The 12,983-nt window shown below is 32.3% G+C and overlaps 1 long non-coding RNA gene across 1 annotated transcript in view; it reads right to left on the minus strand.

The window, feature by feature from the left end:
- Positions 1-397: 397 nt before the first annotated feature.
- LOC114334740 (uncharacterized) overlaps positions 398-12,983 on the minus strand; it is a 50,788-nt gene continuing 38,202 nt past the window's right edge. Inside the window, exon 2 of the long non-coding RNA XR_003653156.2 lies at positions 398-818. This is a non-coding gene — a long non-coding RNA (uncharacterized LOC114334740). The remainder of the gene's footprint in view (positions 819-12,983) is intronic.

Raw genomic sequence — 12,983 nt, forward strand, 5'->3', positions numbered from 1 at the left:
ATCGCTGCTACTTCCTGATACTGTATAGTCTTTGTCATCTTCGCTTTTATTTAAAAACGGATCTTGGTCACTGTGTTCAGAATCAAACTCAGGAAAGTCTATTTTCTGTTTACATGCACGGGAATGTTCCGCCGCCATGTTGACTACTACTGTGGCTTGTCTCCTTCTGTTGCAATATAAAGTAATGGTGACACAACGGGACTTAACTACAGCGGCGCCATCTATGAGAAAACGGCTGAAATTTTCTGTTTGGGACATTAATATGGTCTTAAAATGTGCGATTTCTACTTTAACTCATTTTTGACGAAATTGTGGCTTGCCCCCTTCTGGTCCCAAGGTCTTCAACTGTATCCGAACGTATGTGGTCCCTCCGGTGAGTTAGAAATTAAACGCCAGATGTTTTATAAAACATTTATTAGGTTTTATCTTAAGCTAATAGTCTCACTTTTAAAACATATTACCAATAAAATTATTATATAGCTACAGTTACACAACAAATACAAAATTTATTTTTTCAATGAATGTCATTTACATTTTTTTAGTTGAAAGTACACAAATATATGATTTATACCTGCTAAAACATTTTAAAATAAATACTTGCTTCCTCGTGTTTAAATACGTTATAGGAATAAACTTATAGCAAAAGTTGGAGTTACATTAGATATTTTCTTATTTTTGGTATATTTATCTGACTAGTTTAACTCAAGGACTAAATTACTATCTAATAATTATTATTCACTAGTATTTCCTCCATCTTTGTAATCATAGTAGGCGTATATCCTCGTACGTTAATTGGCCTGACGGGCAGGGGGAGTACGCTAAAACAAAATAAAGTATTACTTATGCGATAATAATAAAAAAAATCATTTAACAATCCTAAATAATAATATATTGCTAATATAAAACCACATATAACAAAACTTTATGGATAACATTTATTTTCGGGGAGAGTAAATACAGGGTGTAACAAAAAGGTCGGTCATACATTGAATTAAATATTTGATGGATTCGACCGTTACTTGATGGAAGTTCATTTTATCTCACAATAAAACACTGAAAAACGTTTGTTTTTCTATACTTCCACAAAATTTATATATAAACACCCCTTATTTAAACAGTTCTTATATTGGTGGAGATATGTGGATGACATACTAGTCTGCTTTACAGGAACTAACACACAACTTGACCAATTTCTATCATACATTAATTCACTTCATAGTAATATTGAGTTCACAATAGAAACAGAACAGAATAATTCCATAAACTTTCTAGATGTAACGATTACCAGACTACACAACAAACATGAGTTCTCCGTATATCATAAACCTACCCATACTGACACAACTATACACAATTCATCATCCCATCCCATACAACACAAATTAGCAGCCTACCATAGCATGATACATAGACTGACAGAAATTCCTATGACAAAAAATAACTTCGAGACAGAACTAAATATCATTAGACAAATAGCAGTAAACAATGGCTATAACGAACAAACAGTTAACAACATTTTAAACCAAAAACTCCATAAGAAAGCCTTGAAATTAGTGTATCCACCACCACAGAAAGAACCCAGTACCTTCTGCTCTCTCACATATACTGGCAAAATAACAACAGAAATAGCCAATAAAAAAGAAAGGAATAACACCAGCTTTCAGAACTAACAACAACTTAAGCAAACATATTAAAAACAATAAAAGCCGAAAGAGAAAGCAACTACAGAGTGGTGTGTACAAACTAACTTGTGGTGACTGTCCGAAAACTTACATCGGTCAAACTGGCAGAACTTTTGACAAACGGATAGCAGAGCACAAAAGGGCTTTCAACAATAGAAAAACAGACACTTCTACATACGCACTTCACCTTCTAGATCATAATCATTCTTTCAATGAAGAGTTTCAAATTCTACATATTCAAAATAAAGGCCTTAAGCTATCACTTTTAGAATCAATGGAAATTAATAGATTGAAAAATACAGATATAATTCTGAATGACCAACTCGAGACAAACAGCTTCCCACTCCTCAACCTCTTCAGTTAAAGACTTAAAAAGGCAAACACATTGTAAAATATATCACTTGAGAAAGGCACTTTGCCGAAACAGCTGTAGTAATAACATAGTTGTAATAAATTTTGTGGAAGTATAGAAAAACAAACGTTTTTCAGTGTTTTATTGTGAATTAAATATATTGGGTCCAAAAATAGTTCGAGTGAACCTATCTTACCTTAGTACAAATTAGCTCATATAAAAGTTACAGCTCTGTTAAGATTCAAAATAAAAAACGTTTTTTCCAATATGTAGGTATATCGAAAACTATGAAAGAGTTTTTATTGCAAATGGTCAAGTGGCATTCTTATGGCAGGAACATCTTATGGGTGTTTTGTTCCCTTAACCCCTCCCCCTCCAAATATTTGTGTACGTTCCAATTAAATATTATTATTTTGGTACCATTAGGTAAACACAATATTTTTAAAACTATTTTGCCTTTAACTACTTTTTCGATAAGCCAGCTTTTATCGAGATATTTTGAACATTTTTTAAAATTAACCACAAATTTGTATATGGTTAAGTAAAATTGTAGAATATTATTTTCATAATATTATTACCAGGTCATAATCTTACTTATACAAATATGTTGTGGATTGTACAAATGTTCAAAATATCTCGATAAAAACTGGCTTATCGAAAAAGTACTAAGTGGCAAAAAAGTTCTAAGAACATTGTGTTTGACTAATGGAACCACAATAATAATTAAATTGGCAGGCCCAAAAATATTTGGAGGGTTTTAAGGGAACAAAAAGCAAAAAATGTTTTATGGGGTGCACTCTTGTTTTTTAAAAGATGTTCGGTCATAAGAATGCCATCTGCCAAATGTCTAGTTTTAATAAAAAGTATCTACTAGTTTTCGATAAATTGGAAAAAACGATTTTCAATGTGTAATTTCAAACTCCTGTAACTTTTTTTACGTGTTGTTCTGACGCTATTTCTTTGTGGCATTTACGTAGTTCACTATTTTTACTGGGAAATAAGCCAAAATTTAACTTGATTATAATAAAAAATGATTTTATTAAAAATAAAATAGAAATTATTTTATTTTATCTTTCTTATTTGCACATTATTTATACTAAGGTATCATCCGAGATGAAAATAATAATATACTAGTTCACGAAAAATATGTCAAAAAAAGATGGAGAAAGTACTTTGACAGCTTATTAAATGAAGAATTTGACAGACAGCCTCTAGAGTCAACGGAGACAGTAGCAGCAATGGTCACCGAAATAACAAACGAGGAAGTGGCTCAAGCGCTTCAAAAAATAAAGAAAGGAAAAGCGGTAGGACCAGATGATATTCCTGGGGAAGTATGGAGAGCATTGGAAGAGACAGGAACAAGGTGGCTAGCAGGTTTATTTAATAGAATTATGGAAGTTGGGCAAATGTCAGACGAATCGAGAAGCAGTATACTAGTATCTGTCTACAAAAAGAAGGGAGATATACAACAATGTACAAACCACAGGGCTATAAAACTGCTTAGCCACACCATGAAAATATGGGAAAGAGTAATTGATAGACGGATACGTGAAGAGACCGAAATATCCGAGAATCAGTTTGGCTTTATGCAGGGCAGATCAACAACAGATGCAATTTTCATTATAAGGCAGTTGATGGAGAAATACAGGAGTAAAGAAACAAACGCACAAACGCTCATATGGAATTCATTGATCTTGAGAAAGCATATGATAGGGTTCCTCGAGAGATTCTGTGGTGGGCACTCGATAAGAAAGGAGTCCCTGGTGAATATGTAATGATTGTGAGGGATATGTATGAGGGAGTAACGACTAGTGTTAGGCCAGGTGTGGGAGAGACTGATAAATTTCATGTGAAACTAGGATTGCACCAGGGCTCGGTGCTTAGTCCGTATTTATTCTCATTAATTTTGGACCAGAAAACATCGAAACTACAGGGTAACATTCCATGGTGCTTATTGGATGCTGATGATATCGTGTTAGTAGGAAATAGTGAAAGAGACTTAGAACAAAAACTGGAACAGTGCAGACAAGCTCTGGAGGAAAAAGGTTTAAAACTTAGTAGACCAAAGACAGAGTATTTTCAATGTTCATTTAAAGATGGAGTTACTACAAATAACATGGTATCTTTGGATGGTGAACAGATTGTAAAAAGCAATAGTTTTAAGTACCTGGGATCGGTATTACACAGTAATGGAGAAATATATGGAGATGCATGCAGTAGAATTAGGGCTGGATGGATGAAGTGGAAGGAAGCGAGTGGTGTGCTGTGTGACAGGAAAACTTCAATGAAGTTGAAAGGAAAATTCTATAAAACAGCCATAAGACCAGCTATGATGTACGGAACTGAATGTTGGGCAGTGAAAAAGAAAGAGGAACAACGAATGCATGTGGCGAAAATGAGAATGCTTAGATATATGAGTGGAGTGACAAAAAAGGATAAATTTAAAAATGAGTATATTAGGGGAAGTTTAGGTGTGGCACCAATGGATGCCAAAATGAGAGAGCATAGGTTGAGATGGTTTGGTCATGTTCAACGTCGAGACGCTAATCACCCAATACGAAGAATTGCTGAAGTGCAGATTCCTGGAAGGAGTAGGAGAGGAAGACCAAAAAAGACGTGGGGGGAGACGATTAGGCAGGACATGTTGGTAAAGGGGATTAATATTGATATGACTCAAGATAGAATTGTATGGAGAAATGCAATTAGGGAAGCCGACCCAGCATAGGGATAAGGCAAACAGAATGATGATGATGATTATTAATACTAAGGTAAGTTAGGTTAGATGGAGAAAGTTCGAAACTCTTACTTGGAAACAACACTAGAGCGTATCAGCAATACTACTGAGATTATAAAAAAGCATCAAGCAGAGAAAGCTGGAGTATATCGGACATGTAATGAGAGGTCCCAATTAAAGGTTTCTACAAAATATTATGCAAGGGAAAATAGCAGTCGAACGCATTCCAGGACGAAGAAAAACTTCATGGTTGAAGAACTTGCGAGATTGGTTTGATGTTATCATACTATGGTAACTCATGAATTAAGATAGCTATGATGATACCAAAAGTTCTGAAAGGACATGGTACATGGAGAAGAAGTTAGGTCCAATTGAACTATTTTTGGTTCCAGAAAATGTAATTTAATTTATGACTAGCCTTTTTGTTACACCCTGTATGATAGAATTATTGAATTTAGTATTTTTGGTGGGTACAAGTGACAATTTTACTGTAAAATTAAGTGGACATTTCGATTTCCATTTTCCGAAATGATTTGTTTGTTTATTTTTGTTTTCCAAATCAACGGTATTTTCGATTAGGTATTCTTTTTGCTAAGTAAACTAGGGTAATTAAATATTTCCATCTATAAATCACAAACCAAACATTGCATATTTTATCAAACATCTGCGAAACAGCAAACAACACAACATATTTGATAAGAATAAAAAATATCCTTGGTTGCCACCGGTATGTACGTAATGCAAAACAATAATAAATATCAAAATCTGCAAGTGCTAACAATTATTACAAAATACTTTAATTTTGTATGTAAGTACATACTGTAATAATTTACAAGTTAATAATTTATGGTTGCGTAAACAATTCTTACAAAATAAAATCCAAATTTTCTTTAGGTTCCTTCAGAAGTTAATTTAAACAAATTTCTGAGTTTTTTAATAAAAATAGACTCCAGCAAATCTGCTAGTAATACTGCAGTATTGAGAAAACTATTTACCACTACTGTATTTTTTGCAGATCTCGAAAGTATGTTTCAGGAAGAGGGGTGTCTATTAAGTGAGTTTTTTGCAAAAAAACCATACTTCTCTTTGTCGCAGGTGTTTTGATCTAAAGACATGCGTAGGGAAGTAAAGTTTTTAAAATATAAATATATAAAACCATCATACAACCAATAGCAACATAATATGGCGTAGAAACATGGCTCATGACAGAAAAGACAGTAAACATTATTAATTAAATAAATGTAAAGACTGAAATAGTTTTGTACACACTTATGAATACAGGTAAATAGGGAGAAGTGTACTTTTGAAGTGCGTAAATTAAATACTTCCTAGCTGAGCGCTTTCGGCTTATAAAGCCATCTTCAGAGCTATGCTACAATAAAAAGGTCTCTAATGAATATTCGATCTTATAATTCAAAAGTTTAACTTACGTCAAAAAATTCAAAATAGCACTATGAAGAGAGTTGGATCCCATGTACGATAAAAAATACTTCTATTTTTTATGCAGTTTTTTTAATGATGGAAAAAAAACCTTGTCGGGTAAAAAATTGCTCAATTTTGCTGTCGGTTTTTGTAGCCGGAAAAGTTAAAAACATCAAATACGAGCACAAAGGACTTTCACACAAAAAATAACATTACATATAACGAATATGTCCCATGATCATAACGACCTTACCATGATCAAATATTCGTTATATGTAATGTAATTGTTTTGTGAAAGTCCTTTTTGCTCGTATTTAATGTTTTTAACTTCTTTGGCTACAAAGACCAACAGCAAAATTGAGCAATTTTTTCAACAGACAGACAAGGTTTTTTTTACATCATTAAAAAAACTGCATAAGAAATAGAAGTATTTTTATATCGTACATGGGATCCATCTCTCTTCATAGTGGTATTTTGAACTTTTTGACGTAAGATACTCTTTTGAATTCTAAGAACAATAATTCATTAAAGACCCTTTCATTGTAGCATAGCTCTGAAGATGGATTTATAAGCCGAAAGCGCTCAGCTAGGAATTATTTATTTTACACACTTCAAAAAAACACTTCTCCCTGTTTACCTGTAAATCTTATTAATACTTTTGAAAGAAAGATATATTAAGGAAGATACTGGAATCCATTTTCGACAATAATAAGCGAAGAATAAAGTTAGAATAGAATAGAAATATGCTTTATTGTCATGAAAAATTTAACAATTTTATAGACAAAGCTTACAAGAATCATAAATAAGAACAATAACAAAAAACAAATACAATTTACTAAAATGATATAAATCGTCTATATAAATAAAAATCATGAAGAGAAACAAAAAAAAAACAGTAACAATCTATTGCAAAATTTAAAAAAAAAATTTGCAAATTGCATATTCTACCTTAAGAAATTTAATAAGTTAAGTTAAGCTGCTGCATATGACACTCAAATATAGATTAAGATTATACTTATAAATAAGAATACTGTACTTTCTTAGTTATTGGTTAAGAAACTCTGCTGTTGAATAATATGGTCTTTCAGATAAATAGGCTTTAGTCATTTTACGGAACTTGGGGAAAGATGTTGCAGATTTAAGTTGTAGAGGGAGATGGTTGTAAAGTTTTTTTGCAGAATATAATTTAGATTTCTTTACTAACTCACTGGACGGGATCGGTAAATAGATGTCAAAGGTAGAATTTCTGGTGGAATAGTCATGTCTAGGTCTTGCTGGAAAGACATGTAGATGTTTACGAATTAAGCAAACAGTTTCTAAAATATATAAAGAAGGTAGTGTTAGAATCCTGTGATCTTTGAAGTAGCTTCTGCAATGTGTTGTTCTTCTGAGGCCAAACAGATATCTTATTGCTCTTTTTTGTAATTTAAAAATAACATCAGTTTGGGCAGCCGTACCAGAACCCCAAAAAGGGAGACCATATCGAAGATGTGACTCGAACAAAGAAAAATATGTTATTTTGGAAGAGGCTAAATTCATTTCCTTCGAAACAGATATTACTGCAAAGCAAGCTGAGGATAGTTTCTTGCTTAACATATCAATATGAAGGGACCATTTCAGATTGCTATCTAAAAAAATACCAAGAAACTTTACAGAATCAACGATACTGATCTGGCTGTTATGAAGAGGTAAGGGTTGAAGAGCTCCTTTATAGGACAATGCTACTGTTTTATCTACGTTAAAAGAGAGTAAATTTGAATCAGACCAAGATTTTATTGTAAGTAGATCAGAAGTTATAGTAGCATGAAGAGTTGCGATATTTGAGTTGCTCCAAGTGATACTTGTATCATCAGCAAAAAGAAAAACTTTTCCATCGATCTTTAAGCTAGTGATGTCATTAATAAAGATAAGGAAAAGTAGAGGACCCAACACTGAACCTTGTGGTACCCCACATACAACATTTTTGAGACTAGAGTCTGTATCATTTGCTCTAACCAGTTGTTTCCTATTATCCAAGTAAGATTGAAACCAGTTCGAAAAAATACCTCGAATTCCGTAGAAATCTAGTTTTTTTATCAAAATATCGTGATTCACACAATCAAAAGCTTTGGCATAATCACAAAAAACAGTGGCAGTGTGCAGATTATTGTTTAATGCTTAATAAACCTCATGTAGTACAGAAAACATGGCATCTGTGGTACATTTATTATTTAGAAAGCCGAACTGATTTTGTGATAAAATATTGTTATCAACGAGAAAGGACATAAGTCGGGCTTTTATGAGTTTCTCAATAATTTTTGAGAGTACCGGTAGTAATGCAATAGGTCTATAATTGCAGGCATTTGATTTTTCACCACCCTTATGAAGAGGAATAATGATGGCCGTCTTTAGGCACTCTGGAAATTTACCTTTCTCAAAAGGATCATTAATTAGAGAGATAAGGACTCCCAACACACTGTCTGGGAGATTTGAGAAAATTTTTATGGATAGTCCATCGTTACTACAGGAAGATTTGCTTTTGATATTATTGATTGTTTGAATCAGTTCAGATTTATCAACCGGTCTTATAAAGAATGAATTCGAGACCTTTCCTGAATTAGGGAGATAGGAAATGGGATCTTGTTGTGACACAATAGTTGATGTTATATTTTTACTCACATTAACAAAGTATTCATTTAGATTTTCTGGGTCTGGAAGGGAAAATGTTTGAGCTGTGTCAGTTTTATTACGAAGATCGTTTATTATGGACGAAGTTTCTTTTTCAACACTTTTAGAGCTTCTCAGACGATTTTGATAGTACAATTTTTTTAGCTGATTTTATAAGTTTTAAATAGATTGTAAAGTTGAACCACGAGTTATAACAATATTACAAAGAATTCCCTATAACAAATTATGCAAAAATACAAAGATTGCGCTGGGCACGTTACCTTAAGGCTGGGCATAAGAATGGATAACTACAGAACACCTAATAGAACGCTTAGGGGAACTATGGTGGAAAGTCGGCCAGTAGGAAGACAAAGGAAGAGGTGGATAGACGAAGTGAGAACCGATGCTAAAGAGATATTGAGAGTGGAAAACTGGAGGAGGACAGCCAGAACAGATATACTTGGAGGCGGATGCTGGGGGCACGGTCCAGCTTGGGCTGTAACACCACAGGAGAGAGTGTGTGTGTGTGTGTGTGTGTGTGTGTGAGAGAGAGAGAGAGAGAGAGAGAGAGATCTGTAAACACTTAGGCGTATGAGACACTGAGACGCGTGGAAGCACAGCGACCACTCCTTTAACACTAGAAAGTCGGAGGGAGTTATTGTGGTTTTTTTATTTGAGGCAATAATATTTTCATATTTTATGACTTCTAATATTTTAATACAAAGCCTTATTTAAAACAAAAAGATGTTGTTTACTAAATTTATTTAATGGCTTTTTTAACAAATCTACCATAGAAGTCTAAAGGGGCCAAATTTGCCCCGTGTAAGTTATTATCGTTTTCTGGTAAATTCGACGATCCTTTTTTTCAAATTCCTGTCAAATGGGTAAAATGATATTTATGTATGTTTATTGTAAATGGTTACCCTTATACTGGTACTGATCATCTACGTAATAAAGATAAAATTGTTGGCGAACACAAGTGAACACAAAGATGAAATTGTTGGTGTAGAGGACCAAATGACGCGTCTTTATACTACAAAAGCAACTTCAAGACGATGGCCTATGTACGTGTTTTATCATACTCTTGACTTGGAAGCAATAAATGCATGGATTATTTATAAAGAAATAACTGGAAGTAGACTCAGTTTCCGTAAGTTTATTCTTCGGCTATGTGAAGAATTATGGGCCCCATACCTTGTCTCCCGAAATCTGGAACTACGTCTAGGAACACCAGGTCTACCAACAACTATCACTGTTACTATCCAAAAACGAAAAAAATATCAGTTGAAAATATTTTGTAAAGGAAATCATACTTCAAATCATTGCCACGGTTGTAACAAGGCAATGTGTGGCAAATATCAAAAACTGCAAATTGTATGGTGTTCCGAATGTTTTTGATGGGCAGCGAATGTGTTAAACAATAAAAGTAAAAAATAAAATTAGATTCTACCGTCTAGAGTTGATTTAATTTATTTCTTTAATCTGAGTTTTAGTTGATTAAAGAACGTGGGGCCAAAAAGATCCCTTCCGGCTTTCTAGGTAGGTATGCTAATCCAGACATTCTAGTGTTAAAACAAAACATTGAATTGTCAAATACGTTAAAACTATAATATAATCATAGAAGTATACTGTTCTGTCTTTGTGGAATGACTCACTATCAAATAAATTTTAAAATTAAATTTGATAAAACTTTCTTTATAGGTTATTGATTATGTACTATAGAAAGGAACTACAACGTTAACGGGGTTTTATTATTTCATATGGTCAATGAATCTCTATGTATGAAAAAACCGCGGAGTGCTACCATTTAAAAGGGTGAGTTTTTGAGAAATGGGTGAATTAGTCCCTGGGCACAGGTTACATTAGGGTGAGTTCTATGCACTTTTGGTACAAACACGTCAACATAATAATTTTTCCTGGTTAAATTTCCTATCTAAATATAACTTTCTAAAGTCAAAGATACGTTTTTTTACAAAAATATATTCAAAAGAAAGAGCACAAAGAAACCCAAAAGAAAGAAATTTTTTTTTGTCCCATACCTTTTGTCCACGGGGATATAGGTATAGACATTGCTTCAGAGAAAAAAACTCACATATTTTTTCTTTAAAATGATGTTTGGTAGAGGTCAGTAGGATTTATAGTTTTCGAAATATGATTTTTAAAATTTCGCCACTCACAGCAATTTTGGGCAATTTTCCTTGTTATTTCGCAAATATTGTTCTGTAACTTTTTTCTACGTAACTTTAGGTATATGCAATGGTACATGTAAGAGGAATAGAAATCAATTACCTTTAAAATGGTCTACTGTATAATGTTGTACGACTTCTTTTAAAGAGGTTATCTTTTTCAAGACTTTATACTTTTAACGCGTTTTTATATTTTTTACGATTATTTTTTAAATTTCCCATTATAACTTTTTTTTCTATATGGTATATATTATATAATAAAAAAGAAAGCTTATTCTGTTTACTTTAAAATGGTGTATTATAAAAAATTCTAGGGTTATTTTTGAATAAGATATGCTTTTTCAAATTGTAATAAGTACTTGCAACGATTTTTGATTTTAGGATTATTTTTTAAATTCCTCATTATAACTTTTTTATGTGATTGTATGTTATGATTGAATCTTATTTTTTATAGGTAATATTTTGGATCCACTTGACTCGGCCGGGCAAACTTCAAAATATGGATTAATTCCAATATTTACTGTCAAAGCTCCTGCACCATAAGCTTTGCTTGAAAAAATAGCATTTAAATGTACCAAAGGATGTACAAAAAACTGCGGTTGTAGGAAGATAGGAATTAGTTGTTCAATATTCTGCAAAGGGTGCATGTGCATGGGTACTAATTACTAATTGTGGGAACTCTAAGATAACTGGGGTGTCAGAGGAAGATATTGAAGCTAATGCTAACGAAGAGATCGACTTAGATTTTGAAAAATTTTTAAACGTCAACGTTTAAATAATTTTAACTAAAGTGATGTATTTTAAGACTAATGTTTATGTAATTTTTGTAAAAGAAATAATTTTAAATAATACAGGTAAAAAAATATCAAAGAATCATTCGATTTCCATTATGTATTTAAATATAGATGATACACCATTTTAAAGAACAGAAAGTAAGCCCTCTTTGTTGCGCAATATATAGATAGTATATTCATGTACAAGAAAAGTTATAATGAGAAATTTCAAGAATAATCGTAAAAAATGTAAAAAATAATATTTTTTTATATTAAGTATTATATAATCTATAATTTATATATAATAAGTTTATTTTATTTTTATATTATATTATAAAAAAATCGTTAAAAGTATAAAATCTTGGAAAACCATAATCCCTTTAAAAAAGTCGTACAACGTTATACAGTAGATCATTTTAAAGGTAATTGATTTCTATTCCTATAACGTGTACCATTGCATATACCTAAAGTTACGTAGAAAAAGTTACAGAACAATATTTGCGAAATAACAAGGAAAATTGCCCAAAATTGCTGTGAGTGGCGAACTTTGAAAAATCATATTTCGAAAACTGTAAATCCTAATGACCTCTACCAAACATCATTTTAAAGAGAAAATATTTAAGTTTTTTTTCTGTGAAGCAATCTCTATACCTATATCCCCGTGGATAAAAGTTATGGGACAAAAAACGAAATTTCTTTCTTTTGGGTTTCTTTGTGCTCTTTCTTTTGAATATATTTTTGTAAAAAAAAGTATCTTTGACTTTAAAAAGCTATATTTAGATAGAAAATTTAACCAGGAACAATTTTTATGTAGACGTATTTGTACCAAAAGTGCATAGAACTCACTCTAATGTAACCTGTGCCCAGGGACTAATTCACCTATTTCTCAAAAACGCACCCTTTTAAATGGTAGCACTCCACGGTTTTTTCATACATAGATGTCCATGGACCATATCAAATAATAAAACCCCGTTAACGTTGTAGTTCCTTTTAGCTATCTTATTTTGAATATAATCAATAGCCTATTATCGATAGATATGCAAATAAAATCAAAACGAAGCAAAAACTAGTAGAAATATACTGATCCAGCGCCACATGCAGAGTTAAATCAACAGGCTATTATTTATAACTGAATAGATTATAATTTAAAATGAGGAAAGATGGTAAAATACAAACAAACTAGAAATC

This window comes from Diabrotica virgifera, chromosome 1 (assembly GCF_917563875.1).
Source record: "Diabrotica virgifera virgifera chromosome 1, PGI_DIABVI_V3a".
Lineage (NCBI taxonomy): Eukaryota > Metazoa > Arthropoda > Insecta > Coleoptera > Chrysomelidae > Diabrotica > Diabrotica virgifera.